Source organism: Bufo gargarizans, chromosome 8 (assembly GCF_014858855.1).
Source record: "Bufo gargarizans isolate SCDJY-AF-19 chromosome 8, ASM1485885v1, whole genome shotgun sequence".
NCBI lineage: Eukaryota > Metazoa > Chordata > Amphibia > Anura > Bufonidae > Bufo > Bufo gargarizans.
In genome coordinates, this window is record NC_058087.1 from 174207175 (window position 1) to 174233304 (window position 26130).

At 45.9% G+C, this 26130-nt stretch overlaps 2 protein-coding genes across 3 annotated transcripts in view; one reads left to right on the forward strand and one right to left on the reverse strand.

The window, feature by feature from the left end:
- Positions 1-26130, forward strand: part of C8H7orf50 (chromosome 8 C7orf50 homolog) — a 237390-nt gene that overhangs the window by 7335 nt on the left and 203925 nt on the right. The window lies entirely within an intron of this gene.
- Positions 20796-26130, reverse strand: part of GPER1 (G protein-coupled estrogen receptor 1) — a 30645-nt gene continuing 25310 nt past the window's right edge. For both annotated transcript variants that reach the window (XM_044303943.1, XM_044303942.1), the window contains exon 4: positions 20796-20806. The gene's annotated coding sequence lies outside the window, so the exon portion shown is untranslated. The remainder of the gene's footprint in view (positions 20807-26130) is intronic.

Below are 26130 nucleotides of genomic sequence, written 5' to 3' on the forward strand. Positions count from 1 at the left end.
GACTGTATCTTAGGAGCACTACATACACCCTCGGCCGAGTGAGCACATACTCTGCATATGGAGAGGGGAGAAGGCTGCTGTCCGAACCCTCTGGGCCCGGCTTATCTCCCAAGAACAATAGGTTGAGATTCAACAGTTCGATTCTTCTCGCCCCATGCGCATGCACATTAGATGGTTGGCCGATCCTGCCAAGATCATTGGGTTCTGCAGATATTAGTGTAATGTTTATGACCTTAAAGGGACTTTTAGACGTATTTCTCATCTACAGGATAGGGATAAGTGTCTGATCGGTGAAGGATCAACCGCTTGTACCCCCCAATCTTTATGGGTTGCTCTTGGCTTCTCTTCTACAGTCCCACAGAATGAATGGAGCAGCAGTATGCACATGCTTGACCACCGTTCCATCATACGAGTGGAAGCAGGACCTTGTTCTCGTGATTGGAGGGGGTCCCAGCTGTTGTACCCCCACTGATCAGAATCTTACCCCCCTCTCCTGTAAATGAGGGATAGATTTAAAGGGAATCGGTCACCAGGTTTATGGTGTCTTAACTAAGAGCAACATAAACTAGTGACAGGTCTCCTTTCTATAATTGGCCCGGCTCCAGCACATGCCGATGAGTCCTGATATTCATGAGCTCTTGGCTTTCCCCGCCCATCTGCTGCTGATTCATATGGCAAAAACCTGTCAATCAGAGGCAGGTGGGTGGGGAGAGCCATGAGCTCATGAATATGGGGACTCATTGGCGTGAGAGCAGTGTAAAACTGGTGACAGATTCCCTTTAAAGGGGTTGTCCAGCTTTGTGGGCCATTCGGTTGGGACCAATGCCCCCCCCCCCACATGGGAGAATCATACTTACCTGCCCTCTTTAAGTCCCCCGCACCGCTCTCTAGTCCCAGCTGGTAAGCTTCCTGTCCGACAGGGGTCACGCGGCCGCTGCGCCCAGACATCGAAGTGGCCCCACTTGCATCATGTGACCTAGTGACATAGTTGCCGTAGACAACCCCTTTAAATCTTGACATGACCTGTCTGATGAGAGCGCGCTGGTACCTGCAGGCTCCACAGACGTAAGGTGTGATAGTTTTTGTAATGAGTCGCTTCTGACCTTTAAATCCCGTTAAGAACATTCAATTTGCTGAAGATATTGGAATCTCTCTTAATGGCAGAGCTGTTTACTCGCTATGAAAAATCTGATTTTTAATGTGTCTGTTGTCTGGGAGACCTTTATGACATGCTTCTGCGGGGATAATTACATGCGCTTTGGATGGCATCACTGCGGATTTGCAGATATTTTTGGAGCCTTAGGATTAGTTTTATTACCTGGCGCAATTACCTTGAGCTTCCTCCATCCCGTGGGAGGCAGACGGCGACTTTTCTGTGTTTTATTCTGTTTATATTCAAAATAAAGGCGAATTATTACGTTTTACTATTCATTTTTTCACATATTAATTATTCGCCTTAAAGGGGTTGTCCTTTTTTTTTTTTTTTTCCGTCTTAAAGAGGTTGACCTCTTCTTTATAAGACTCCATGCGTTGCCAGACCCACCGTGGGAAGCATACGGTACTTGCCTGATCTCCACCCATTCGCTTCCCTGACTTCCCCGCAGCTTCTGGGTATCCCCTGCGTCAATATTCGATTTGACGCGGGACATGTGGCCACTGCAGACAATGGCTGGCAACAGAGGTGACGTGTCACTAATGCGTCACGTTACACATCATCTCTGTTGTCAACCATTGGCTGCGGGGAAGCGAATTTGACGCAGAACACGTGGCCACTGCAGCCAGTGACTGGCAACAGGCGATATGTTACCAATGCGTTTCAGGTCGCTGAATAACGTGACGCACGGGTGACGGGTTTTAAACTTTTCTGCTATCCACAGTATACTGGGTGGGGGTCTGGCTGCGGGGACCCCAAATGATCACTGTAATGAGGGTCCCCCTTTGCCGCTCCATTCATCTCTATGAAGGAAACGGAAGAATGGAGCAGCAGTGCGAATGCTCCGCTCCATTCATATGGGAAGATGGAGGACCCCTGTTCTTGTGATCAACAGGGGGTCCCAGAAGTCAGACACTATGGAAGAAGTCAGACACTATGGATAGGGGATACGTTTAAAACTGAGCACAAAGGATTTCGAGGAAATGTTCGTTTTTTGGAATACCCCTTTAAATAGGAGCTGTCACCGCTCTAGTTGTGTCTGATTTAGTAACAATCTTGTAGGTTATAACATTTCCCTCTTATATTCCTACTATACGTTTGTGAATTAATTGTCAAATGCGTGTCACCATTTGGGGTGTGTCCCTGCACGGTCTGACACTATCCAACCAGAGGCACCCCCAACTCTTAACACCCAGCTGGCAATTTTAGTTTATCAACTTCTAGTAGGAATTATAGAGGAATGGCACGACCGTTCTATAGAAAGGTGCTGCAGAATTGTTATTACGGGGGGGAGAATGCAAACTGTTACTAAAACAGACATGTCCGTAGAGGTGACACGTGCTCTTTAAATGATTGCCACTTGTCTCGTGTGCGTGGCAGGGCGCTATATCGGCGCATGCACTACCGGACGGGGACATTAGTCTTTCTCGGCTGTGGCCTGTGTTGGGATATTGTGTTACTCCTTACTGACTGATGCCGCGGCTCGAGCAGATTTCCCAGGACGATGTATTTGCAGCTGGGAAAATAGCTCCAACTTTGAAGATAGTTTTCCCAGGCAAGAAATAAAATTCCGCCCCCCCCCCCCATCTGTTCCCTCGGTAAACAGATTAGGGGTGCCACGTGCTGGAAGGGCGAAGACTGGCAGAACTTTGTCGCAGCTTCTTCATATAACGTCTTAGAGGACAGATAGAAATCGGTTCTGGACTCGTCGCCCAGATAAATGGAGTCTGTAAGTACGGTATATAACAGACCACCTATACCACGAGGGGCGGCACTCCGCAACGAGAGTCTTGGTTTCTCCTGAGTTGATCTGTTCATCTGCCCGGTGTAAATTGTGAATGTTACTGGGATGCCAGAATATGCAAAACCTTTTCCTAAGGCCTCATGCACACGAACGTATTTTCCTTCCGTGTCCGTTCCATTATTTTTTTTTATGTCCCGGCCGCATACCGAACCACGCATTTTAATGGGTCCGCAAAAAAAACTGAAATTACTCAGTGTGCATTCCGTTTCCATATGTTCGTTTCGCAGAAAAGTAGAACATGTCCTGTTATTGTCTGCATTTCAAGGATAGGAGGTGTTCCGTTCTGCAAAATACAGAATGCACACGGACGTCATCCGTATTTTTTGCGGACCACAAGATACATACTGTTGTGTGCATGAAGCTGAACTGATGCCAAATCACAAGATAAGGGCTCATGCACATGACTGTATGTATTTTACAGTACAAAAAACATGGATCCGCCAAAAAATTAATAAACGGATAACATCTGTGTGACATGCGTATTGCATTTTTTTTTTTTTGCGGATCTATCGTAACAATGCCTGTCTTTGTCCACAAAACAGACAAAAATAGGACGTGTTATATTTTTTGCTGGACGGACATGCGGACATACGGAAACGGAATGCACACAGTCATTAAAAAAAAATTTTTTTGTAGACCCATTGAAATGAAGGGTTCTGTATACGGATCTGTAAAAAAACGGAAGAAAAATACGTTTGTGTGCGTGAGCCCTAACATTGTGAAACTGTCTCTATCCTGGCCAACAGGTTGGTGCCAGTTCGGGGGCCTAAATCCTGGTGGCAGGTTCCCTTTAAGAGTGTAACTAGGATCACAAGTCTTTTCGCTAGGCAGGGTTTTCAGAGGTTCGACATGCCATAAGTGTTATCCATCGGAATGCCCCTTTAAAGAGGACCTGTCCCCTCCCCTGACATGTCTGGTTTAGTAACTACTTGCATTCCCCAACTCTGGAGCGTCTATTCAGATGACTCCATGATGTGCTGCCATTCCTTTTATTATTCCTACTAGAAGTTATGAATGAATTACTAGCAGTTTGCAATGAAGGTCCAGTTGGGTGTTACCAGGTGGGGTTATGTCCCTGCCCAGTCTGACACTGGCAGCGCTGATTGGATAGTGTCATACAGGCAGGGTCCTCTCTATAATAATACTGTGCGGGGACACCCCCTCCAACTGGTAACATCCAGCTGGACCTTCAAACTTCATTGCTAGTAATTCATCCATAACTTCTAGCAGGAATAATAAAGGAATGTTTAAACCTAGAGCCATAAGAACAGATGCAGCAGAATTGTTATTACATGGGGGACGCATGAAGCTATAAAAACAGGAATGTCAGGAGCGGTGACAGGTCCTCTTTAAGCAGAGCCTTTCCAAAGTCGCCCCACGTGCTCATAAAAGAAGAGTTTCCCTTTAAGACGTCGTTGCATAAACCTTCGAGGCGCAGGCAATCCTCGGCAGACGCACAATTACTTAAAATGGATGTAGACTGTGATGGGAGCGCCTCCTGTCAGGAGAGTTTAGATTGTATAATGATGCATTGGTTTCCACAGATACAGTAATGGACCTCTGCGCGGACGCTGTGTCTTGGCCGTCGACAGCGCCGGTGTCTCGCGCTCGTTACACATCACTTCTTCGGCACAAGTGGAGGAATTCCTTTCTGAGTGGCTGTCAGGCCAGAGCTTTAGAGAAGCGCAGAAGTCAATAGAGAGCTGCTGCAGGGGGGCACCGAAATAGGGAGAGTCCGGAAAACCTCCCGCTTCGGTATTTCCTGCAGCCCGGTCCTTGTGGTGTTTTATTTATTTTTATTTTTTGAATAGGTGGTGTTGATTTTTCCTATGGAGAAATGGTTTTTGGTAGCGGCTCTTCTATGTAGACTGCACCTGACAACATGCCCGTAGACTTGAGTTATTTACCTACAAAGTAATCACCTCGCATCTGAAAAATGGGAATTCGCTTGATTGATGCCCCCCAATAAGGCTACATGCACACGAACGTAAGGGGCCCGTGCTGCGGACCCCAAATTGCGTTTCGTAATGCACGGGCACAGACCGTGGGGCAGCTGCATGTGGATCGCAGACCCATTCACTTGAATGGGGTCTGCAATCCGCATCCGACGGTCTGCACCGCAAAAAAGTAGTGCATGCGCTACTTTTTTGCGGTGCGGAGGCACGGCCACAAACACGACGGAGGCACTCCGTAGTGGTTCCGATCTGTGCCTTTGTTCCACATCTCCGTGATTGCGAACCCATTCAAGTGAATGCACACGGCTGGTGCCCGTGTATTGCGGACCCGCTGTATGCGGGGGGGGGGGGGGGGGCTACACGGTCGTGTGCATGTAGCCTAACTCAAATATGGATGTCTCCTTTAATACTTTGTTCTTACCAATAGACAAAACTGCCAGTAAAGTTTAAAGCGGGCCTCCGATCTCTCCTGCCAAGTGGGTGTTGGATCATAAAAAAAACTGGGCCGATCGCCGGCCGCAACGGTTATGTGTTGTCGACACAACGTGATCGCTGCCAAGTGTACTTTAGTAAAGACTCGTGTTCCCTATGAAATCGCAACACTGGAGAATGCTGCTGCCTTATGCAGTTCCTCTGTTATTCCTCCTGGACATGTGTGAATCATTTGAAAACTGGTTACCGATCCTCAAGTCAGTAAAGTGCACCCTATACAGAATAAGGCTACATTCAGATGACTGTAGTGTTTTGCGGTCCGCAAACACGGATACCGGCCTGTGTGCATTCCGCAATTTGTGGGACGCACATGGCCGGCACTATGATAGAGCAATTGCGGACAAAAATAGGCATTTCTACCTTTGTCGGGAGCGGCAGTTGAAGAGAAATCTGAACCTCTAGGTGTAATGGTAACGCCCCCGTTGCTCCTAGAGGCTCATTTGCATATAATAAAACATCATTTTTCTCAGCAATGCGGGCACATATGAACATGGGACCAACACAGATGTCTTCAGCTGCCAAGTGCACATGGAACCGGTCAGCCGGTGTCATAGGTACAAAACTGCTGACAGATGCCCTTTAAATTGTACATTCCTTCACATGACTGGCTTGGTTGCTGCGATCTGCAGATGGTCGGTGCCTCCGCTTTGTCATCGCCAGCTGTTGCTCCTGTTATTGTAAGTATTCTGGGTAAATTGGTGACATATTGGTGACTGAACCAGCACTTTGCCGGTCATTTTTTGTCACCATCTGCTCGATGCAGCTTTATTCCAAGTAAAGTGGCACTCCGTAAGTAAATAGCCTGCTCATCATATTTACCCAGCGGTGGGTGCTGTGTGCAGCGCCAGGCTCTTTGGATGCCCATTTAAAGGGGCAGTCCAAGATCATACAAATTGGGGCCGATCACTGGCCTCTGCGGTTATGTGCTGTCAATGTGACGTCATCGTGGCCAAGTAGGACTTAGAAAAGACTTGTATTCCCTATGAAATCACAACACTGGAGAATCTTTGCGTTGTGCAGCTCCTCTGTTATTCCTCCTGGAAATGTGTGAATCATTTGACAAGTGGGAAGAGTGGAAGATTCTCTAATACCTTTTGCATCATTGCCCTAATTTTTCTATGGTCATTGCTTTTATTTGCATTTGAGATATTTGATATTTTGAGTGACGCACACAGTCCCCAGCTCCCCTACACAAAAGCCGTTTTATTCTGGGTATTGCAAACCTGACCAGAACTTTTAGTAATTCCAAGTCAAGTAAATGGAACGCCTGAGAAAAAATAAAAAAATTAAAAATACATTAGTAGATACCAGCTGAGCGTGCATGTGTTTTCAGCGGAGAGAGGGAATTAAACCACTGCTAGAGGTGTCTCCAGTGAGAACAAACGATTGGGCATGTTGAAATTCATCTTGCCCGATCCTTCCTTCTCTCATCATAATCTGGTGACTGTTCATGTGGCACTACCTGAATGTGTAGTGGCATGTGCAGCAGAGCCTCTGCGCTGGCGCTACTGGGACCAGTGGCACAGGTGCGAGATTGTCAGAGCTGAGCGAGATGTCTTTTAAAGCCACTGAAAAAGAGATTTTTTTTATAATTATACAAATGAGTTGAAAAAAGCTGTATTTATCGGTGCTGGAGCCCAACCGCACCCATCCGCACGAGGCCCCGCTTCTCCAACCCTCCTGTTCTCTCCACCTCCCTGCCTCAGCAACATCATCATGGGGCTGCTGGAAATCTCAGGCTTTCTGTTTGCCCTTCTGCTGGCAGCGACTTCAATAACTGAACTGTGCATGCGCATGAGCTGTCTCTTACCTGCTGCTGTCAGCGGCTTCATTAACTGAACTGTGCATGCGCATGAGCTGTCTCTTACCTGCTGCTGTCAGCGGCTTCAATAACTGAATTGTGCATGCGCATGAGCTGTCTCTTACCTGCTGCTGTCATCGGCTTCAAAAACTGAACTGTGCATGTGCTGTCTCTTAGCTGCTGCTGTCAGCGGCTTCAATAACTGAACTGTGCATGCGCCTACGTTATCTGTTACCTGCTGCTGGCAGCGGCCTCAAAAACTGAACTGTGCATGCACCCGCGCGAGGTTTACAGTGGCCTGATGATGACCTCACAGAGGCAGGGAGGTGGAGAGAACAGGAGGGTGGTAGGAGCAGGACTACGTTCATTAGGCTCCAGCACAATCTCGCCCATCCGAACCAATCTCCACTCCTCTAGTCCTCTTGCTCTCTCCACCCTCCTGCCTCTGCAACGTCATAATCAGGCTGCTGGAAATCTCAGGCAGGTGGCTGATGATGACGTCGCAGGGGCAGGAGGGTGGCAGGAGCAGGGCTTTGTTCCGATGGGCGAGGTTGGGCTGCAGCATAGATAAATACAGCTCCTTAGCCTCTTTTCACTATTTGCATAATTATACAATTATGTTTTTCGGGGGCTACAAAATACTGATAAGAACACAAAGGCATTTCTGTAAATGACATTAGGCGAGCCACACAGACATCCCAACCATTACCAATGGTCCTTCTTGGTGACAGACTCCCTTTAAACGCTGCCTGGCGACTTGTCTACAGAGACTGGATGGAGCCGCGTGTCATCCCTCAGACCTGAAGTAGAAACATTCCTCAAGATTAATGAACATCTTACTGATTTTTATGTTGTTTCTTTTCATTTATTAAATGTCTTTATTGAAGAGCCGTTTTCAGCCTCCATGAAAGGGGAATCAGGTGTCTTGCACTGACTCATGCAAGTCAACCCGGCGGATGAGACGCTCATAACTCGCCATTTGGGCGCTGCACTCCTGCCCCTGGACGCCAAGGATGTGGTACCTTGGATAAGGACAGATGAACCACAAGGAATTTCCGTGGTGCGGCCTCATGAGATTTATTTGTCCTTAATATAAAATATTTGCTCAGCTGCTTTCAAAGCCGCCAGATTTTTTTTATTTTATTTTTGCATCGGGAACAGCAAATTATGTAAATTGCTCAGCAGGAGCAGGTCTTGTTTGTGATGGGAACAGCGTGTCCTTCTCACGTGCTGCAGCTTGCTGGTCGAAACGCATGACCGGTGTGACAAGGCGTTCCAGAAAAAGGCGCAAGTTTGAGACATCGGTGAGTGAGGCGAGTGTGAGATTGCTTCCAGAAACGTAGGGTGTCTTAAAGAGGAGCATCTCCCCTCACCGGACATGTCTGTTTTAGTAATTACTTGCATCCCCCATGTAATACCTGTTCATCTATTTGTATGATTGTATGTTGTACCATTCTTTTATTATTCCTTCTAGAAGTTAGTAGTGAAGGTCCAGCTTATTGTTACCAGTTTGGGGGGGGGGTGTCTCTGCACAGTCTGACACTGGCAGCACTGATTGGATAGTGTCAGGGACACCCCCAGCTTGTAACACCCAGCTGGACCTGTTAGCAATTCAGTCAGTGCTGCCGATGTCAGATAGTGACGGGAGGGACATAACCTCAGCTGGTAACACCCAGTTGGTCCTTTTTAGCAGACCGCTGGCAATTCATTCAGAAACTTCTAGTAGGAATAATAAGGGAATTATGCAATACGGTCTCTAGCCTGGAAACAAGATGAGATACGGCCTGTGGCTTGGATACTAGATGAGATAAGGCCTCTAGCCTGGAAACAAGATTAGATACAGCCTGTGGCCTGGAAGCAAGATGAGATACGGCCTCTAGCTTGGATATAAGATCAGATACTGCCTCTAGCCTGGATACAAGATGAGATACGGCCTCTAGCTTGGATATAAGATCAGATACTGCCTCTAGCCTGGATACAAGATGAGATACGGCCTGTAGCCTGGATACAAGATGAGATACGGCCTCTAGCCTGGATACAAGATGAGATACGGCCTCTAGCCTGGATACAAGATGAGATACGGCCTCTAGCCTGGATACAAGATGAGATACGGCCTCTAGCCTGGATACAAGATGAGATACGGCCTCTAGCCTGGATACAAGATGAGATACGGCCTCTAGCCTGGATACAAGATGAGATACGGCCTCTAGCCTGGATACAAGATGAGATACGGCCTCTAGCCTGGATACAAGATGAGATACGGCCTCTAGCCTGGATACAAGATGAGATACGGCCTCTAGCCTGGATACAAGATGAGATACGGCCTCTAGCCTGGATACAAGATGAGATACGGCCTCTAGCTTGGATACAAGATGAGGTACAGTTGGACATGGAGGCATACAGGTTCTGTATGGTATCCTGCTGCACATTTGCCCACAGATGTTCCAGCCGGGCCTGTAGATCCTGCACACTCATAGGTTGTTGGATCTGGCGTCCCAGCTGGTCCTTTACATGCTCGATTGGTGAGAAATCTGGTGACTGGGCAGCCAAGCGCTCACCACAAGACCTCCATACAAAACCTGGATTCATCGCTAAAGACAATGTGGTTCTTGTACATAGAAGTCCAAGTTTCACAACACCACTGCAGATGAAGGCTACAGTAGCTGGCTGTCAATGACAGGACGCATAATGGGTGCCATGACTCCAAATTACCTTCTGCTAAGCAGCTAGAAATGGTCTTGGCAGAGACAGGGTTGTGTAATGGATGGTGGACAAGAAACTGTGGGACCTGCTCAAGTTTTTCGGTGGATTAATCTTCTCTACTGGTGGTCTGTCTGGGCCATCTGGATCTGGTTTGCCGTGTGTGCATGCCGTAACCTCCCAACACCTCCTAAAAGCTAAGTCAGAACAGCCTAAGTGGCGGGCAAGCAATTTGTAAAAAAAAACAAAACATCGTGCTTCTCTCAGTCCAGTGTTGCGCCCCTTCTCAATGTCTGTCAATTGGGAAAAATGTCTTCAAGCGCATCATCCTAGCAGTCAACAATCACCCACCAAGAAGTGCACTACTCAAAAGTAGCCTCTGAGAGCCTTGTTATAGGGCAGCAGGAAGAACACTTTTACGCCCTCTTGTGGCAAATCTACTTGAGACATAACTCCAAGCTGAGTTAGGCTACTTTCACACTGACGTTTTGGCTGTCAGTTTGTGAGATCCGTTCAGGGCTCTCACAGGCGGTCCAAAACGGATCAGTTTTGCCCTAATGCATTCTGAATGGAAAAGGATCCGCTCAGAATGCATCAGTTTGCCTCCGATCAGTCTCCATTCTGCTCTGGACACCAAAACGCTGCCTGCTTGACAAAACTGAGCAAAACGGATCCGTCCTGGCACACAATGTAAGTCAATGGGGACGGATCCGTTTTCTCTGACACAATCTGGCACAATAAAAAATGGATCCGTCTCCCATTGACTTTCAATGGAGTTCATGACGGATCCGTCTTGGCTATGTTACAGATAATACAAACAGATCCGTTCATGACTGATGCATGTATGCACGTATTATTGTAACTGATCCGTTTTTGCAGATCCATGATGGATCCGCCCAAAACGTAAGTGTGAAAGAAGCCATAGATGGAAGTAGTTAAAAATAAAAAATGCTCACCTCTCCGGTCCCAAACAGCTGCCGTTCCGATGCTGCTCCATCCAGTCCCCACTGCTCTCCACTTCCTGGTCCTGGTCTTGACCCACAGCAAATGGCTTGGACTGCTACTTGGGTTGGAGAACGCTCTGAGCTGGACCCTCTACAGTACCTTATAGAAGACTTATGAGTCTCTCATGACAGAGGGACTTTAGTCGGTCTCCAGTATGACCCAGGAAATCAGTTTATTGTGAAGAAAACAGTAATCAGGTTCTTCCAGTATGTAAGGTCTTGAGAAGATCATATTATGTCCATTCACAAGTGCCCAACGTGAATAATCTCCAGCAACATGCACAGATAAATGGTCGCCCTGCTTTACACATGATTACTTCCAAGAAGACTTCACATAATTGCAGTCTAGTTTTTACGTGGAATCTTAAAAAAAAAAAACAACAACCAACAAATGCATTTTCAAGAGAGATTAATTGAAACCTGAAAACCATTAGAAGTTGGTCTGTAAACCATCATAAAATTTGAACCCAGTCATGGATGTCGAAGATCTGGTCTTAGAAGGTGCAATTTTCTCTTAAAAAACAGATGATCTATAAAGAAGGTCGGACACGTGAATCAGCCCATTGACTTTAACCTGCTTTCCGTTTTACATTACTCCTAAAAAAACTCCAATACTATCGGAAATGTTACATTATATACAGAATATTGTCCCTCGTACCCAGTTAACCATGACTTTGGGAGGATGGGATGGTCTGTCTACACAGGCCCAAAAGGATCCTGAAGAGTATAACATCCATATAAATCAGCGTGGGACAACTTAGATACACTCACTGCGAATGAAAATTATTGTGAAAAACTGTACAGTTGAACGGAGGCTCTAGGACCCTGTTGGGCCACCTCTTGCCTGGATACAAGATGAGATACGGCCTGTAGCCTGGATACAAGATGAGATACGGCCTGTAGCCTGGATACAAGATGAGATACGGCCTGTAGCCTGGATACAAGATGAGATACGGCCTATAGCCTGGATACAAGATGAGATACGGCCTGTAGCCTGGATACAAGATGAGATACGGCCTATAGCCTGGATACAAGATGAGATACGGCCTGTAGCCTGGATACAAGATGAGATACGGCCTGTAGCCTGGATACAAGATGAGATACGGCCTGTAGCCTGGATACAAGATGAGATACGGCCTCTAGCCTGGATACAAGATGAGATACGGCCTCTAGCCTGGATACAAGATGAGATACGGCCTCTAGCCTGGATACAAGATGAGATACGGCCTGTAGCCTGGATACAAGAAGAGATACGGCCTGTAGCCTGGATACAAGATGAGATACGGCCTGTAGCCTGGATACAAGATGAGATACGGCCTGTAGCCTGGATACAAGATGAGATACGGCCTGTAGCCTGGATACAAGATGAGATACGGCCTGTAGCCTGGATACAAGATGAGATACGGCCTGTAGCCTGGATACAAGATGAGATACGGCCTGTAGCCTGGATACAAGATGAGATACGGCCTGTAGCCTGGATACAAGATGAGATACGGCCTGTAGCCTGGATACAAGATGAGATACGGCCTGTAGCCTGGATACAAGATGAGATACGGCCTGTAGCCTGGATACAAGATGAGATACGGCCTGTAGCCTGGATACTATTGGAACAATGAATGGGGAGATCTCTGAATCCATGGGAGGTACAGGGCTGGTTCTATGTTTGTTAGAAAGAGATCATCGTGTGTTATGATGTCTGATCATTTTTTACATTAATCATGGGATAACCCCTTTAAGCCCCTTTTGCACTGCACAATTTTCGGGCCAGTTACTAGCAACAAGAAATGGTTGTTCCTGATAATTGACCTGTGTAATTGTGCCGCCGATCAGCCGATGAACAAGAAAACGTTTGTCAGCTAGTAGCCACCTTTAATCCGGATGAAAGATGCCCGATTATCGGCAGCACATCTCCCTGTGTGACCAGTGATGTGCTGCCGATAATCAGTAGACGGAATATGGGACGAACAATGTGGTGGTAGGGATCATTCCTCCCCCATTTACTTTGTATAAGCCTTTGTAATAGGCCAGGGATGCTCAACCTGCGGCCCTCCAGCTGTTGTAAAACTACAACTCCCGCCATGCCCTGCTGTAGGCTGTCCGGGCATGCTGGGAGTAGTAGTTTTACAACAGCTGGAGGGCCGCAGGCTGGGCATTCCTGTAATAGGCCAATGCAAACGAGCACCAATCAACTTTTGTTTTTTCCCGGCCCCCTTGAAATAGAACAGCGTCATAATGCGTACCCCCCTCCCCCCCCCCAAGTGATGCCTGCATTTGGTGCTTATTTTTGCGACTTCTGATGAGCAGCCAATAGCGACGGGGACGAGCTTCTCTAGCGTCACCCGAGATGCAGCTGCGGCCATACAAGCATCAGGAGCGACGTCGGTGCCGGAGAGCGGGGTAAGTATAATCTATATGAGGGGCCCGGGCATTAGGGGGCATGTTTTATAGTTGTGATAACCCCTTTAAGTCTCATTTATCATGTGCAACTTTTTTTTTTTAAATCACACCTCCACGCCAGGCCACCCCCTGGTGTATCTGTACAGACATAAGCCTACACCACATTTCACTTGCTCCAAATATATTATTACGATGCGCACTTTCATAAATTTGGCGCAACCTCACAAAGCAAAGACAGACTTAAAACTGACCCTAAAAGCACAGCAAAATGATAAATCCCCCTTGTATGCACAATCCATGTATCTGATCCTTCCGATATTGATTGCTTCTAATTGTATTCATCTCCTCACCATCCTTTTTATTTGGCATCATGAAATGCAGACTCCTGGGACAACTTCTTATAATTATAGAAGGAAATGTGCCCACAAGCATGGAGAAAATCCATACTGAGGCATGCGTCATGTGGCGCTGGACGGCGCGTCCGCAGCCAAATTGATACTGAAGTGATTGTTACTTATGTGACATCATCAGTTACTAAGGCAACTTCCCGGCGACAAGTGCGATTATTATTTGTTTTTTATATCATCCTGCTAAAATCATTTTTCCGTACTTTATTTTTCTAGGTTTGAGCATTTCTGTAAGTAGGTTTTGAACTATTGTTTTGTGTCTACAGCCCCTGTGCAGACCCATGTGACTCCAGACTGTAAACAGGTGCTGTAGATGGAGGGGTCACAGGACCCCCCCCCCCCCCCCCCCCCCGACCTGACACGGACTGTCTCTTAATAATTGGGCAGAACACTCCTGAATCACTCTGCCCAATCATAGATAGAACTGTGCAACTGCCTAGTTAATTCTGCCCAGTCCTCTCTGCACCCTCCCCGCACTCACACCTTTAAATAATGTAGAGAGAAAGCAGGAGGTTACCTGGAGAGGTGAGTAATCACTGGACGCAGGTATGGACTGTCCACCAACAAGGATATTAACACTAACCCTTTCTCTGCCCTAGATCACCGGGAATCTTTACATTAACTCACTTAGTACCCTAGACCGCCAGGGATAACTGGAAATACTCTTCTCATTGCCCTCCCTGGAACACTAGGAATGTTTAGATGAACTGCTTCACTGCAGAGGACCACCGAAGATACTGCCCTAGACAGTCAATGGTACTGGAATAATTCACCTCACTGCCTTAGACCACCAGGAATGGTTAGATTAACCCATTTCACTACCTAGGACCACCAGGGGTGTGGAATTAATTCTCTCACTGCCCTGGATCACCATGAATGCTTTATCACCTTCATTACATAGGACCCCCAGGGATACTGGATTGAACCCCTTTACTGCTCTAGACCACCACGTACATTGGCACTGTTCTCCAATATGGAATCCATTTAGGAAATATTTTTGATTAGAAGTATAGGGCCACTAAGGATATGGAATAAATCCCCTCACTGTCCTGGACCACCATGAAAACTTAGATTAATACCTTCAGTGCATAGGACCCCTCTGGATGCTGGATTTAATGCCCTCACTGCCCTAGACCACCACATACATTAGCACAGTTCTCCAATATGGAATCTCATTAATGCAAAATCTAATTAGGAAATGTGTTTGATTAGAAGTATAGGACCACCAGGGATATGGAATTAATCCCCCCACTGCCCTGGACCACCATGAATGCTTAGATTAATACCTTCAGTGCATAGGACCCCCAGGGATGCTGGATTTAATCCCCTCACTGCCCTAGACCAGTGTTTCCCAACCAGTGTGCCTCCAGCTGTTGCAAAACTACAACTCCCAGCATGCCCGCACAGCCAAAGGCTGTCAAGGCATACTGGGAGTTGTAGTTTTGCAACAGCTGGAGGCACACTGGTTGGGAAACACTGCCCTAGACCACCACGTACATTAGCTCAGTTCTCCAATATGGAATCTCATCAATGAAAAATCTGCTTAGGAAATGTGTTTGATCAGAAGTTATATAAAGCTACCTATTAGGTCTCCCCGTATTAAAGGAATATTATTCTACTTGTCATAAATACCGTAAGTCTCACATCTTACCCATATAGGTTATGATGTGAAGGATCTCACTCCATGGGAATAGTCATGGGAATGTTCTCCTAGTGTATATATTAATACACAGATAATCTTACTGACTGTGAATGTCAGACATAACGGTAGATATTCCCTGGGGGATCAGGCTGCATTGTAGGGAAAATAAGCAGGAACATACCGAAAGTATTTGCAATGTGTATTCCATGATGAGAACCAAGGCCTTCCCCTGCCCCACTGTCTTCTCGTGACATTATCTCCATACATAAGGGATATCAATTTTGTTTTTAGAGTGTTGGGCTACCATTAAATAATTTTAGTATTGGCCATTAGTGTCCACAGTAAAACAAATATGTTAATCTTCTTATTTATTTGTGTTTAAAATTTGGGGCCTTTGCGACAAATAAATGATTCATTTTTACCATCAAGTGGTAAGATGTGATAGTGAAGTTGGATAATGATTATATGAAATGTATCTATAACATGTATAATAATGTATATCGTATAAAATCAAACACAATGCAACGGCACGTTGCGAAAAACAGAATATATGAACAAATGCTATACTCACTATATGAATAAATGAGAGGGTCTTGGCAAATGTACTTTAATCAAAATCTTTTGTGCCAAACCGCCACTGCAAGGTGACCTTTTTTGGATGGGAACCTACGCTAAATGCTACCTCTTTTGGTGCCAGCTGGCCTCCAATGAATTTAAAAGGGCTCTCAGAGACCTAAATACTGATGACCTATCCTCTGGATAGATCATCAGTATATGATAGGTGGGGGTCCGACAGATCATCAGTATATGATAGGTGGGGGTCCGACAGATCATCAGTATATGATAGGTGGGGGTCCGACACGTGAGACCCCCGCCGATCAGCTGTTTGAGAAGGCACCGGCACTCCTGTGAGCGCCGCGGACTTCTCCTTGCTCACCAAGCACAGCGCCTTACATTGTATAGCAGATGTGATTGGTATTGTGCTCAGCCCCTTTGACTTCTATGGCCATCGTTTCATGTGACCGATGAACGTGTGGTCACTCAGCCTAGAGAAAGCTGAGAGCTACTGCAAGAACCGCTGCCTTCTCAAACTGCTGATCGGCGGGGGTCTCTGTGTCGGATCCTCACTGATCAGATACTGTTGACCTATCCAGAGAAAAACCCCTTTAAGGAAAGCAGGCTACACATATATACTTAACCCACTTTGTATACTACCTTTTCTGGTGCCAGCTGGCCTCCATTAATATAGGGAGAGCTGGCTTCAGCTTTATGCCACATTCACATAACTGTGTCATGTCCGTGTCAGTTTTTTGCGGATCTGCAAATCGCGGGCATCGGCTATGTGCAACCTGCATCCAACCCATTGACTCCAATGGTTCAGCGTTCTGCAAGATGCGACTTTAGATAGGACATGTCCTACCTTTTTTGAAGGCACGGACCAGAAACATGAAAGCCCTTAGGTCTTTGCTGTATTTCATATGAACCATAGACGGGTTATGATATTTTTTTAAATCAAGAGAAATGTTAAAATAAGTGCTTAAAGGGACTGTCCAGTTTAGAAAACCCATCAGGGTCCTCTGTTTAGGATCCTCCTCTCTTAAACTAGATTGGAGAGAGATTAAAAAGAGTGTCTTTCATTCTGGAGGTCCTGTTCTAAAGTAATTAAACAGATAACCCATGGTTTTGAATGGGCACTTTCTAAAGTTTAATACGCAATTTCCCCAGTGGAGCTGCTGCAGGGAAACTGGGCACTGACTATCGGGGTTCTTCACAGATCACAGAAGATCGCTGGAAGGGACTTTTCTTACAAATGGGATTTGTCCAAAGTGGAGAACCACAGTATCAAATATGGTACTACGAGAGGAGTCCTTTACAATTCCAGGGCTATTCGTTATTTCACCGCAAGTTTCCAAAGTGCTCTGTACACTGTAGGTCTTTAACCCACAAGAGAGAACCAAATGGCTGTCTGTTACTGGTCTATACAGAAGAAATTACCAAAATCACATCTCTTATTCATCATTTCTTTAATTGCTCTACAACTATTGGCTGAAACGGCTCCTTACAGACGTCAAAGTAATTCTCGTTGCTTTCTGGTCCAAGTGAAGGAGGAAGCAGCTAAGATAAAGCAGAGACCTCTCACTGGAGTAAATGAAGGGCAAATGGGCAGAATCTGAGGTAAAGCTTCAGCCCATAGCCGTAGAGCAGGAAGTCTGAAGTGCGGTCCCAACCCATAGCTGCAGAGCAGGAAGTCTGAGGTGCAGTCTCAGCCCATAGCTGCAGAGCAGGAAGTCTGAGTCTCAGCCCATAGCTGCAGAGCAGGAAGTCTGAGGTACAGCTACAAACCCATAGCGGCAGAGCAGGAAGTCTGAAGTGCGGTCCCAACCCATAGCTGCAGAGCAGGAAGTCTGAGGTACAGTCTCAGCCCATAGCTGCAGAGCAGGAAGTCTGAGGTACAGCTACAAACCCATAGCGGCAGAGCAGGAAGTCTGAAGTGCGGTCCCAACCCATAGCTGCAGAGCAGGAAGTCTGAGGTGCAGTCTCAGCCCATAGCTGCAGAGCAGGAAGTCTGAGGTGCAGTCTCAGCCCATAGCTGCAGAGCAGGAAGTCTGAGGTGCAGTCTCAGCCCATAGCTGCAGAGCAGGAAGTCTGAGTCTCAGCCCATAGCTGCAGAGCAGGAAGTCTGAGGTACAGCTACAAACCCATAGCTGCAGAGCAGGAAGTCTGAGGTGCATTCTCAGCCCATAGCTGCAGAGCAGGAAGTCTGAAGTGCGGTCCCAACCCATAGCTGCAGAGCAGGAAGTCTGAGGTGCAGTCTCAGCCCATAGCTGCAGAGCAGGAAGTCTGAGGTACAGCTACAAACCCATAGCTGCAGAGCAGGAAGTCTGAAGTGCGGTCCCAACCCATAGCTGCAGAGCAGGAAGTCTGAGGTGCAGTCTCAGCCCATAGCTGCAGAGCAGGAAGTCTGAGGTACAGCTACAAACCCATAGCTGCAGAGCAGGAAGTCTGAGGTGCATTCTCAGCCCATAGCTGCAGAGCAGGAAGTCTGAAGTGCGGTCCCAACCCATAGCTGCAGAGCAGGAAGTCTGAGGTGCAGTCTCAGCCCATAGCTGCAGAGCAGGAAGTCTGAGGTACAGCTACAAACCCATAGCTGCAGAGCAGGAAGTCTGAAGTGCGGTCCCAACCCATAGCTGCAGAGCAGGAAGTCTGAGGTGCATTCTTAGCCCATAGCTGCAGAGCAGGAAGTCTGAGGTGCATTCTTAGCCCATAGCTGCAAGCTTGTAATGATGTCAATGGAGGAGGAGTTCTTTTGGCAAATTCTTGTGTAACCTGTAGCTGTTTTGTAAACTGTTAAGGGCATGTAGTTTATATTGCACCTTAGAAATTTGTATTAGAATTATTATTACATTCTCTTAGGTTTAATGTGTGTGTGTGTGTGTGTGTGTGTGGGGTTCATGATATAAACCCACAAAAACCCTATTATAAGTCAATGGGAACATTCAGTATACGATGCAGCAATTTAATTTCCATTATGTATGAACGCGGCCTTATCTGGACATGCATTGGTAAAGCAGGGGACAATTAATAAAATGAGCGCGGGGGTAAGTGGATCTGTAGAATATAGCAACCAATCAGATTTCAGGTCTCATTTTTCAGCCTTTGAAAAATGAAATCTGCACTGTGATTGGTTGCTGTGGTCAGCTGCTATACTTTTCCGCTCTTCTAGTTTTGATAAGTCTCACGTTTGGGGACCAAATTTTAGTTTATTAAAGGGGTAGTCTGCCTGCTGCGACCTCCACTGATCTGTTAATGTCTGAAATACCCCTTTAATAAAATAAAAAGATATTAAAACTTTTTTTGTTGCGATCGACTACTTTGATCTTTAGAAATCTGGTCTTTTTTTATTTTTTGTGATTTCCTCTACTGGTATATACCATATGTACCTTCACTAGGCAAATCTAATTTCCAGGTAATCACAAGTGCAGAAGAATGACTACTGTAATACATTTAATACACTGCAACACAACTGGAGCTTTTACTTTCCCTGCAGAGAACATTTCATATTTGATTATCAAGGACATTTTTCTATTCAGTTCTTTACATGAGAAATTTTAGTTGCCATGGACATCCAGATCGCTATTTTAAGTCCTCGTCTCTGGAACCAATTATAAATTCCGTAATATAGAGTATTGCTTAATTCATGTTTGTTATAATTGGACAGGAATAACCTGAGAAAATAAGAGGTTGAAAAGTTCGCCCTGAATGTGTTCTGCTTTTCGCGCCAGACCATCAGTCATTGTTGACCAGAAATGAATGTCCCCGAAATGAATGTCCCCAACAACGATGTCAAATACTTGTCCTTACGCTGAAGAAGCGTATTGTCCAGACAACCACAATAACACCTAAGATATTTTAGTTTCCCAGTCTGATCTGCAACTACGGTAGAAGTAGACATAGAGAATTATAGAGTTTTTAAAAAAAATCTATTTAGAGATGCAAAAAAAAATAATCTGATTTACTAAAGCAGATCTGTTTTGAGATATAAAATAAAATCTGATTACTAAAGCAGGCTACAATAACCAATGGGATTGTGTCACTGACACCAAGTGATTTTTTTCCACTTTTCGCCAGTGCCAGTCTAGTTTTAAAGGGCTTTTCGGATGTGCATTTTTGACTAGTGAATTCTGAAGTAATATAGTTCAAACGTGAAGAGGAGGAGAGTGGATAAATCCTTTAAAAGGGTTTTTTGAAATGTTTGAATTGATGGCCTATCCTCCAGCTAGGTCATCACTATTTGATTGGTGGGGGTCTGACACCCGGGACCCCCCCGCTGATCAGCTGTTTGAGAAGGCATCGGTGCTCGCAGTAGAGCCACAGCTTTCTCGCAGCTTTCCGTAGGTCATGTAGGGCTGAGAAGCGATACCAAGGACAGCCGCTATCATATGGATGGCGTGGTGCTTGGTGAGCAGAGAGAAGGCCACAATGCTACTAGAATGCCATTGCCTTCTCAGACAGCTTATCAGTGGGGGTCCCAGGTGTCGGACCCCCTTTAGATACTGCTCGTTGTCCTCTGCCGTGGGCCACAGCATTAACCGGCACATGCCTGGGCCCGGTGGTGAAGTGTGCAGATGAGAACTGAAGAGAATAAGGCAAGATCATTACGGGGCGGCCAGAGGACACCATGAGGAGGGGTTAGGCGTGCACATCGGCGTGGGGCCTGGGCACCTGTGAGACCTAATTTCCATAAGTTTATTACCTTGTTTTTGCAGCATCTCTACATGGGACTAATACATCAAAGGTACTGTTTTATTTATGTGCATGTGCGCAATAACGCTATATGAGCAGTTTAAAACACGAAATCGTGGTGACAGACTCCCTTTGACAGAATCGACTAACGGAGCCTCTAACACAGCTCTGACCACCGCCTCAGATCGGTGAAGTCCCTAGTGATAGCTAGGACAATGGACCTCTGGACCAGCTTCAAAAGGAGGAATTTCATTGGCGTTGTGATTGAGCGTGAGCACTTCTGCTGCATTCACACGCATGAGGAGGTAGAACAGGGGACTTCAAATCCCCATCCACCATTTATCACGTATCAATAATTGACTAGAGGGCACTTTTAATCAGATTTTATTGAAATACATTTACCGGTAGGCAGTAGTCCTCCTGAATTTACTATACTGATGCTGTAGAAGACTAGGAATAAGGCCGCATGCACACGACCGTTGTTGTGTTCCGTGTCCGTTGTTCAGTTTTCCATGATTTTCTGCGGACCCATTGACTTTCAATGGGTCAGTTGAAAACTCGGATAATGCACCGTTTGTCATCCGCGTCCGTGTTTTCAGTTCGTCAAAAAAATATGTCCTGTCCTATTTTTTTCACGGACAACGGTTCGCGGACCCATTCAAGTCAATGGGTCCATGAAAAAACACGGAGGCACACAAGATTGTCATCCGCGTCCGTTTTTTTCCTATCATTTGCAAGGCAAACTTGACTTGTGTGTAATTTTGTGTATATGTTGTCACTATAACAATAATAAAAAAAAACATTGGTTTCTAAAAGTACTCTGGTTGCGTTTTTGCGCCTACGGTCCACCCCTCCACTCGACCCCCGGTCCAGTGGAAATATATCCTATTCATCGACCCAGACGGCGGCTTGGCCCCGGCCAAAGGGGAATGCGGACGGAATCGGCAGCATCAACCAGTGAGACGTAATCAGTCCTATCCACCTCCAGTCCAGTTGCACCAAACAATAGGTGCATCAACAACAGGTGAGCAGTACCACTCTTCCTGTTGCTCTGGAGGCTCGGCTCTTAACTTATTTACCCTATGAGCGCCTTTTTCTCTCCTTGGCCATTATCTACTCCAAAAATCAAGGAAGACACACGGAAACAAAAACGGATCACGGAACAACGGAACCCCGTTTTGCGGACCGTGAAAAAAATACTGTCGTGTGCATGAGGCCTAATGATGAGACTAACCTTAGTAGTTCTGTTTGGAGCTACTTGCTTTGAAGGAACTATCTCCGGACACAAAAAGAAGACGAAGACTTCTACATGGTGAGGGCTGGGCCTTCCCATGCTCTACCGTCCCCCTTTTCTGTTAGAATTTTTCTATTCTTGGATGCAGTTTTTTTGCATGAATTTTTTTTTTTTTTACTTTACACTCTATTTTGACTGTACCATGCATTATTGAGAAGCATCTCGGGAATATATTATCTTCTGCCATGTGTCATGACTGGTCCATAGAAGACAATGGATAATCCCATGGAACCTGAGGGGATTCCTCAAAAATAAGCCTTCATTTTAATTTAGGGGAATTACACACGTGCGATCACATTAATAATTAAGGATCACAATAATGATATTCTAAGCCTAGAATTAGAGTGTTTAGGATGCTAAAAAGATATTCCCGGTTCTCTGCGGTCTGTTTTTGTATCCAAACCTCACTGTAGCTCACAAAGTGAATGAGCGCGGCTCGTGAATGGAAGCGGATTCTTCTGTGCCGCCCTCATTATCTTGGACTGCATTGTCATGGTAGCATTGCTCTACGCATCTTAGCAGGAATCACATAATGGAAAATAATAGCTTAGCAATTTTACAAGGGCTAAGGGTCCATCCTCCATAAATCCGGTCTTTTGGAGCCTCTTTTAAATTGGTCCTTTGCCAATTTATGCATCTATTTATTTGTTTTATTAATTTCAATAAAGATACATTTTTGGATATAAAAAAAGCGGATCTCTAGGAAGTGCCACTAGCCAGGTCTGTATTGTGTGTATATGTTGTAAATCATGTATTTTTTAATCTAGGTGGGGGAGCCACATGGTTTGATTTTTGTACTTATTTATACTTGTTTTTCCATCCCACCTTGTCCACTACTTGCAATGCTATAACTTGATGTCCCGTCGTATTTTGTGCACTCTCCATGTGGTTGTGTCTGTCTTTGCCAATTTATGCATCTACGGTATTTATTTGTTTTAATCGATTTCAATAAGTATACATTTTTGGATACATTATATCCCTGTATATGCTGAGTGTCTGGGTTTGTCCCATCTAGGAGCTATTTATTTTTGACACTTGCCTTCTTTTTGTGTTGTACAGCCGCATTCTGATTTGTGTTTTATTGCTCATTTGTATCTAGCATCTTAAAGGGGTTGTCCAGATTTTTTGGTTTAAATGTTCCCCCTCAACCAGCAGGACCTGTCGAGAAGTCCACACTCACCTGGTCCCCGACACTTGGTTCCAGCGCCCGGGCTGTCTTCACTGGACTTCTTTTCCCCATTTGTCAACTTCCTTCACGTGCGAGGTCATTTGCTCCACTGCAATGACTGGCTTCATCAGGGACGTATCCCCAGGCCACTATCCCACCATTTGTGATTTGCGGGCACGTCACCAGCGAGGGCACTCATTGGCTGTAGTGGCGCATGTGACCTTGTACTTGCAGGAAGTTGACAGATGGTGACCAGAAGTCTATTGAAGACAACCAGGGAGCCAGAACCGAGCAGCAAGGGACCTGGACCAGCAGGGACCAGAGTATGGATTTCTCCACGGATTCCACCAGTTTGGGGGCATTTTTTTTAATTTATTTTTTATAAAACCTGGACCAACCCCATTAAGGCTGGATTCAGAGGTGTGATGTTAAACTAGTCTGTATATTGCCTGGGAAACACAGTTATGTTTTTAATGGCTCGGGGACAGGTGGCATCCGTTTGCTATCTGTTTTGCTCAAAAATCCATGTATTTGAGTGAAAATGGAAAAACTGGAGCTGGATGATGCATGCTGCAAATTGTTTGGCATGCACTGAGTTGACCCCTTGGCTTTAAGGCTACTTTCACACTTGCGGCAGAGTGATCCGGCAAAACGTATGTAAATTGATGGCATTTGCAAGACTGATCAGGATGCGCAGACCGGAAGGACTCATCTGGCATTCCGGTATTTTGAATGCCGGATCCGGCACTAATACATTCCTATGGAAAAAAATCCAACATTCAGGCAAGTCTTCAGTTTTTTGGGCCGGAGATAAAACAGTAGCACTCTGCGGTTTTATCTTTTGCCTTATTAGTCAAAAAGACTGAACTGAAGACATCCTGAACGGATTGCTCTCTATTCAGAATTCATGGGGATAAAACTGATCAGTTCTTTTCCGGTATTGAGCTCCTGTGACGGAACTCAACACCGGAAAAGAAAAACGCTAGTGTGAAAGTACCCTTAGGATTTCTTGGCCTGTAGAGATCTTCAATCAGTGTTTTGAAACTAAAGCTCCCAGCTACACCTGCAGCTTTCAGGATCTGCTGGGAGTTGTAGTGTACCCCAGCATGAAAGTCGGCCTGAAGACCACTGATATTGACTGTAATCTGTAAATTGGTTTGCAGTTCGATATTTGTATGTAGTATATTGATTTTTAATGAATCTCATATATATTGCACCTATGGACGATTGCTTCACAGTTGGCACGTTTTTAGATTGCCATATCTTAATGCATTACAGATTTCACACTAAACTGCAGGATCTTAATGTGTTTCTGCCTCATTACCTTTTGACAAAATGGCACGTCTTATTTCTTGCAAGTAATTAATACATTTAAAATAGGCATCAATGGTCAGAAAGCCTTAAAGGGGTTGTCCCACTTTGCTTTTTTAATCTTACCAGCAGTAGATGTCCTGATAACTTCCTGGTTCTCAGGCAGTTGAGTGAAGGCCACGCCTCCTCATGACTCACCCTGCGTGCTCGTTCATGTGTATGAGTCATCCACATGGAGCCGTATGTGAGGTCCCGCCCCCCCCAGTATAATAAACATTGAGTGCGGCCCCCCCCAGTATAATATACATTTAGTGCGCCCTCCCAGTATAATATACATTCAGTGCGGCCACCCCCCCCAGTATAATATACATTGAGTGCGCCCCTCCCCCCCCCCCAGTATAATATGCATTCAGTGCGGCCACCCCCCCCCCCCAGTATAATATACATTGAGTGCGCCTCTCCCCCCCCAGTATAATATACATTCAGTGCGGCCACCCCCCCCCCCCCCCCCCCCCAGTATAATATACATTGAGTGCGGCTCCCTCCCAGTATAATAAACATTGGTGGCGCAGTGGGAAGTGCCAATGAGGGTTAAAAAAATAAATAAAAAATTAACTCACCTCCTCCAATTGATTGCGCAGCTGCCGGTCTCCTGTTCTTTCTTTAGGACCTGTGAAAGGACCTTTGGTGACATCACTTTGGTCATCACATGGTACATCATATGATCCATCACCATGGTAATGGACCATGTGACTAGCTCAGTGACGTCACCACAGGTCCTGAAGATAGAACAGGAGACCGGCAGCTGTGCGATCAATTGGTGGAGGTGAGTTAATTTTTTATTTATTTTTTTAACCCTCATTGGCACTTCCCACTGCGCCACCAATGTTTATTATACTGGGAGGGGGCTGCACTCAATGTATATTATACTGGGGGGGGGGGGGGCCGCACTCAATGTTTATTATACTGGGGGGGGCCTCACTCAATGTTTATTATACTGGGGGGGGGGGGTGGCCGCACTCAATGTATATTATACTGGGGGGGGCGCACTGCGCCACCAATGTTAATACAAATGCAGGAGGTGGGTGCCGGAGTGAAATAGCCGGCACCCGACCTCTATGATAGGGGGCTGCGATCAGCGGCAGTTAACCCCTAAGGTCCCGCTCCCTGTCATAGAGGTCGGGTGCCGGCTATTTGATTCCGGCACCCGCCTGCTGTATTTGCGCATGCGCGGGCGTGCGTGTACTTGTAAGAATGGAGAGGCGGCCCGAGTACTTGTTCAGCTGTTGTGCGCAGGCGCGGCACAGCGATGCGGCCGGACGAAAGAGGCCGTATCCATGGGATACAGAAAACAACAAAGGAATCGCTTTACATGATTTTTTGAATGAAAGGTAGCTTTTGGATAATAACATGGATAGGAAGATATGTTGTGTGGGGGTAAATAGATTAGATAAAAACCTATTTTATGAAGTGGGACAACCCCTTTAAGCATGTTGTGTAGTTGCTTGGAGCCTCATATGTATGTAGTGATGGAGAACATCTTCTCCAGTGAAGTCAACTTGGAGCTGAATCAAAAAATCAGTATGGTTCTGAAACTGGCTCTTCAGAAATATCGGTGAGCAAGTGTACCATCATTACACCTTTTGCAGGCATGAGATGAGAGGGGGTTTTGGCCTAGGTCATATCTTCTCAACATTTTTGGTTAGGCCTGGGGTTGAAGCACCAGTGGTTGAAGTCCATGCCAAAATTGAAATCATT